Raw genomic sequence first — 6,838 nt, 5'->3', positions numbered from 1 at the left:
TATGGTGATTTTACTTCTTCCGATGAAGAAGTTTTAGAATGTTTATTCAATACACACTTCCTCGGATGTGTGGACATAGCATCTACGGATGAACCAAATGTCTTTTCATGTAGTTACGAGTCTCTGGCCTCGGCTCGCAGTATCGTAACTACTGAATCGATTCAATGGGCACTTAATAGTTTTGCTCCCTTCAAATCTCCAGGAGCGGATGGGATTTATCCTGTTCTGCTCCAAAAGGGATTTGAGTCTATCAAACATGTTTTGAAAAAGCTACTTGTAAGCAGTTTTGCTACCGGGTACATTCCCAAATCCTGGCGTGATATTACTGTAAAGTATATCCCAAAAGGAGGACGTGCGTCGTATGAGGAAGCGAAGAGTTTTAGACCAATCAGTCTGACCTCTTTTCTTCTGAAATGTCTGGAACGCATTATCGATCATCACATCCGTGATGTTTATTTGGCAAACATGCCTCTTCATGTGAATCAACATGCTTACCAATCTGGAAAGTCCACTGTGACTCTTTTACACAAAGTTGTATACGATATCGAGAAAGCATTCGCTCAGAAGCAATCGTGCTTGGGTGTTTTCTTGGATATTGAGGGTGCCTTTGATAACGTGTCTTTCGATGCCATATTGGAAGCCGCACGAAACCATGGGCTACCTACAATGATTACCAATTGGATTCATCAAATGCTCAAAAACCGACATCTCTTCTCGACATTGCGTCAAGCAGCGATTCGAAAATTGAGTGTTTGCGGATGCCCCCAAGGAGGAGCTTTGTCACCACTTTTGTGGAATCTCGTAGCAGATACGCTATTGAGGCAACTCAATAATTGCGGTTTTCCAACTTATGGATTTGCCGACGACTATCTAGCTCTGATAGTTGGTATGTGCATAAGCACCCTATTCGACCTGATGCAAAGTGCTCTTCAGGTAGTCGAGAGTTGGTGTCGCCAATATGGCCTTTCGGTTAACCCGAATAAAACATCTATTGTTCTTTTTACGGAAAGACGAAACCGCGATGGAATTCGACCTTTACGTCTTTTTGGCACTGAGATTAATGTGACTGATCAAGTAAAGTATGTCGGAGTCATTCTAGATTCCAAACTTTTATGGACAGCTCACATTGATTTCAGAGTCAAAAAAGCTTGTATGGCCTTCGGTCGATGCCGGCGAACCTTTGGTAAAACTTGGGGCCTCAAACCCAAATATATCAAATGGATTCACACAATAGTTGTTCGACCAATATTGGCATATGGATGTCTTGTGTGGTGGCAAAAGGGCGAAGTGAGAACAATCCAATCAAAATTGGGCCATCTCCAGAGGATGTGCTTGATGGCGATGTCTGGTGCGTTCTCTACAACTCCCACAGCAGCGCTCGAGGCCCTTTTCGACGTTGCGCCACTACACATATATCTTAAACAAGAAGCACTTTCTTGCTCTTACCGTTTATGGGTACTGGATCTACTGGAGAAAAATCCAGTGAATCGTAGATCTACACACACTTCGTTGTTTCCACTTTTGGTGAATTGGGACAAAATTGTCCTTGCTCCAAGTGATCTCACAATCGCTTGTAACTTTCCTTACAGGACATTTATCACACAATTCCCTTCACGGGAAGAGTGGACGTCTGGCTATTTGGAAAGAAGTATATCAAACAACATAGTATGTTACACTGATGGCTCCCTTCTTGAAGGTAGAGCTGGTGCAGGAGTATATTCTCGTGAGCTAAGGCTGATCAGTTTTACTCACTTAGTAGAAACTGCACCGTTTTTCAGGCGGAAATATTTGCCCTTATGTGTGGAGTGCAATCAGCACTTCAACAGCGCGTAATGGGTAAAGTCATATACTTCTGTTCAGATAGTCAAGCTGCTATAAAAGCTCTCGCTTCGGCCAACTCAAGGTCGAAGCTTGTTATCGCATGTCGAACTCAAATTGAGGAACTGAATTCAGTCAACTCTGTAAACCTTGTATGGGTACCTGGCCATTCTTCCATCGCTGGAAATGAATTGGCTGATGAGCTAGCTCGCGATGGAGCATCGCATGACTTCATTGGCCCTGAGCCGGCTATTCCAATTTCGAAGTGCTGGGTGAAGCTTCAGATAAACTCTTGGGCGGCAACTCAGCACAAGCAATATTGGAATAGTTTGGAGTCATGTCGTCAAACAAAATTGTACATTACTGAGCCATCTCCAAGGGTGGCGAAGTATTTGACAAATCAGTCAAAGCAGAATTCTGGACAAACATTTCAAAAGGGCACATCGACATTGGTAAACATTGGCTTTGAAAGACGCTGTTGAGCTCAATTCAACTCGATCACGCTCACCAATACCACCAATACCACTATAAGGAAGAGCTAACACCAATCTTTCTGATAGTGGTGTTAGTTTGCGTGGGCGAGCTAAGAAGGGCTCAAAAGCAGCGTTTGTAAAAAAAGGCTCAAGACCTCTTGGGCCCTTTTCAAATGTTTGTCCAGAATTGCAGTCTCTTGGTCAGAGCGTTGACAGGCCACTGCCGACTCAACTATCACATGGCAAATATTCAGCGTGCTGACTCATTTGTGTGTGATAGTTGTGACTCCGATTATGGAACTTCGTATCTCCTGATATGTAACTGTCCAGTTTTTGCGCAAATACGATTCCAATTACTTGGTAAACACTTATTAAGTGAAACTGAATTCAGAAGCCTGAATCTTCAGGACATTCTGTTATTCTTAACCCGCTGTGGTAATCAGCTATAGGCTCTCTTTACGCTCATGCGTTTTGCAGTGCCCTTTTTAGGGCGCTGTTCGAACCCATTGTGGTATGGAGCTACATGCTCTCATTTCGCTTATGCGATCTTCCCTCTTCAAAAGACCCCACTCCTATTTCCTCCCATCTTTCCCTTCCCCTTCCTCTCCCATCGGGTATATGATGAAATAGGCTCAAATATGGCGATGGCACAAATCTCCCAACTGGTGGGGAACGTGCCTTTGGAGCCGGCCTTCTGATACCTGATACCTGATGAGGCCATCCAACCATCCGGTAGGCAATTCTTCGTCCTTTCATACCTTCCGAAGTAATCGGTGGATCGACTGATAAAGCTGCTCACTTCCGTGCTTGAGAAGCTCGACCGGTCTCTCGTCCTTCCCAGCAGCCTTACAGTTCTTCAGTTCTCTGATAGCCTTTTTCACCTCTGCTATGGTCGGTGGGTCCACAGCTTGATCGTCATCATTAATGTTTATCCTGTTCCTCGCTACATTTCCATTTTCATCGTTCAACAATTGCTGAAAGTGCTCCTTCCACCTGGCAGCCACCGCCGGTTTATCGGACAGCAAATTCCCTTATCGATCATTGCACATGGCAGGCACTGGTACGGTATTGTGCCGCGCATCATTGACCGTTGCATAGTATCTCTGCACATCGTTCCGGTTCATGCTTTCTTGTGCTTCAGCTACCACACTTTCTTCGGGCTGCCCTTTCTGTCTGCGGTGGATTCACTTTTCTTCGGCTCTCGATGCCCTGTATCGCTTTCTGTTCTGTCGGGTATCGGCCACAAGCATACGGCTTCTGGCGACATTCTTCATGTCTGTCACTCTCTGGCACTCTGCATCGAACCAATCGTTTCGTCTTCGTCGTTGACCAGTGCCGATCACTTCCCGCACCGTTGTTGTCCCAGCTTCGTGGATAGGGTCCCACAGGCTGTCGACGTCTCCAGCAACGTTGATTCTTCCCAACTGCTCGTCTAGTTGCTGATGGTATTGCGCAGCTACCCCATCAGTCGACAAGCGTTGTATATTGAAGCGCAGCGTTCTGTTTGTTGTGGAATTCGTGACGCTGGATAACCGTGCCCGAATTTCAGCTACAACGAGATAATGATCCGATTCAATATTAGGGCCTCGGAAGGTCCTGACATCCATGACATCTGAGAAATATCGCCCATCAATCAGCACGTGGTCTATTCGCCACTCGGGTGTCGCCAGGTGTGTTTGCGGATATTCTTTCGTGCGAAGTAGGTACTGCTGATTGCCATCCCTCTAGCAGCAGCCAAGGTTGCTAGCCGCAGGCCATTATCATTGGTAACGGAATGGAGAACTCATCCGTCATGCCATCGGGCTTATCGTTCGTTGGCGCATATATGCTCATCAGGCTATAGTTGCCCTTCATTCTCAACACACAGATTCGGTCACTTACCGGTTTCCACCGAATAATTCGCTTTAGCTGGTTCCCAATCATTATGAAGCCAACTCCACGTTTTGCTCTGTCGCCACCGCTGTAGCAGATGTGGTACTTGAATGAAGTGTTGGCGATGGGGTCCACCGTTCGAAATTTACGTTTTCCGGTTCTCGGCCTGCGAATTTCCTGGATAGCTGCCACGTTCACGTCGACATTCCGCAGTTCACGAGTCAGGAGCCCAACACGCGCAGGTTCATTCAAAGTTCATACGATCCAAGATCCAACTTTCCAATAGTTGTCCTTTATTCGTTGCCGGGTCTGTTGCCGTTGTTTATAACAATAGTTATATTGAAAGAAAGAATAAGTTTAAATTTATCTAAAATATTTTCTTGAATAGTTCATCCCTGTCCATAGGTGATGGGATTGACGGTGATTCATCAAGTGATTACATATTGTTGATATTGTGAAAAATTACTCTAATGCTAATATATTGATCGCGAAAATTTATCGTAATTATAACTTATAAAATGTAAGCCAGTCTAATAGTTTTAAGTTAAATAATGACATGTGTTTCAATGCTTAAATATATTTAACACTTGATTTATCACACCTTCAGCATGAGTTTAGTTACTGTCGCATGATCTAACACCAGATAACTACGCGTAATGCTGGAGGGACCGGCAGGGCCTACTACCAGTCTCTACTAACACTCAAATCACTAACAAGACTAGGAAACCAACGATCACCTTCTTCAGTAGCACTATTTCTAATAGTAGTATTAGTTCAATATACATAAATCTTTTTCAGTAGACCACGAGGCGCAAGAGTGGGTGCGGGTGGTCTCTGCGTCTCACAGGTCATTGAAAATAGGCATTTATGTTAGGTTTACTAACAATGTAGTAATTATTACCTTAGTAATACCGTAAGGTGCCGTAATTCAGCGCATCGCCTAAATCCGTAAGCGTATTTGGTCCAAAATTTGTTGAAATTTAAGAAAAAAATTTGAAATTTACCCATACCGCTATTTGTATATGCTGGTAATGCATCTTAATTCCAATCAAAATTATCATTAACAATAATTTACGATTTTTGAGAAATATTGCAAAATGTTCTGAATTACGGCATTTTACGGTCTTGCGTTATTTAGTAAGGTAGGTTGTAGCGGTATTAGAGATGGTTTAGTAGTGTTACTGATATATGTATAATAATTAGAAAACCGATGGCACTGTTGTTACTAAAATGTTTCATTTTTAACTATCTTTTTATAATATAATATAATATTGTTGAACAAAATGCTGTAATTTATAACAAATTTAATTCTCTAAGCATTCTTGCACTACTTTGCATTTATCACACCAACACTGGCGACATTAGCGTTCTTTGAGTAGTATTATGTAGTAGTAACCTCTATCGTTTTTATTCTAACGATCATAACATAATTACTGTGAGCGTAGTAGTGGAAATAACATAGAAGTAGCTTTTGTATTTGTAGTTAAGGTATCATGGTATTAGTTCTCTGTCCTTTGGTTCAGAAAGGGGTATGGGCGCGTTCTGCCAACTCGGTCGAGGCAGATTTCTTGTGTGAACAAGTTACAACATGGACGTTCTAAAGTTTCAGAATGAAGTGTTGTGCATTTGAAGATGGGATGGATTCGCGTTCGTGCTTTACTTCTGCTTATCTATAAAGTTATATACAGGGTGTCCGCAAATTATCCGTACAAACTTTGAAGGCATGGCTCTATGCAATCAAGCAGAATAAATTCAGTATTCTTGCATGGTTTAAAACATTAACCTATTTTATTATTTAGGCAGTAGGTTTGATACATTTCCGATTTTAAATATTTTTAAAACCAAGCCAAATGTGTTGAGGTGTCTTGAAGGGAGCTGTTTTTCGAGCTTTATGACGGAAGAGAAATGTCCACAGAACTCATTGGATTTGAACCGTATAATTTTCTATTTCCAGTCTAACTTGAAGTCACTAAACAGTAGGTTGCTTCAAAAAATAATAGAACATTTGGATTCATCTCTTTTAAATTTTAGGGACAAAGCATCTCTAGTATGACTAGCGGCCCTCAGGAAAAACGCCTCCGAAAAATTCAAATTTGTCTATCTCAGTAAGAAGCAACAATTTCGAAATTATTCAAAGGTGTAATTTGTGTTAACATATAGATGTATGTAAAAAGGTACATGGATATAGATTTTTTATTGTTTTCAATACGAGATCATCTTTCCCATATTTTGCTGTTCGGATAATTTACGGACACCCTGTACAATGACTAACCCTTAGCTCAACTATTTAAATTAACAGTTGCAAATACAATAATCGTTTTGAGCTTACTAACATGTCGTCGCGTTAATTTTATCTTAATGATCTTTTATTTACATCCGTCGATCCATTCTGAATGGCCGTTGTGAGAATATCACCAAGAACTTCTTACATGCAATAAAGCTGGATTGTCATACATTGAAACATCAAGGTTCTCGCTCTTTCGGATTCTTTTTTTGTTGTTTATCATTAGTTTCAGGGATTGTTATCGTGGGAATCAAATTTGTTCCACAGAGCGATTTACAAAGCACCACACAAAATCCCTCCTTTCACATATCCTTAGGCAAAACACTTCACTACCGTTATATGTATGACTGATTCATGTTCTTTCGACCTTGCATCATTCATACGTGTAGGG

At 41.9% G+C, this 6,838-nt stretch overlaps 1 long non-coding RNA gene across 1 annotated transcript; it reads right to left on the bottom strand.

Annotated features, from left to right (window-relative positions):
• Positions 1 to 5,380: 5,380 nt before the first annotated feature.
• On the bottom strand, positions 5,381 to 6,754 carry LOC110674748. The gene is made up of 2 exons (XR_002499158.1): positions 5,560 to 6,754; positions 5,381 to 5,493 (listed from the first exon to the last, which is right to left on the bottom strand). It is a non-coding gene; the product is annotated as an uncharacterized LOC110674748 (long non-coding RNA).
• Positions 6,755 to 6,838: the final 84 nt, after the last annotated feature.

Source organism: Aedes aegypti, chromosome 1, assembly GCF_002204515.2.
Source record: "Aedes aegypti strain LVP_AGWG chromosome 1, AaegL5.0 Primary Assembly, whole genome shotgun sequence".
Lineage (NCBI taxonomy): Eukaryota > Metazoa > Arthropoda > Insecta > Diptera > Culicidae > Aedes > Aedes aegypti.
The sequence above is the reverse complement of the archived record's forward strand: the minus strand, read 5'-3'. Positions and strand labels throughout refer to the sequence as shown.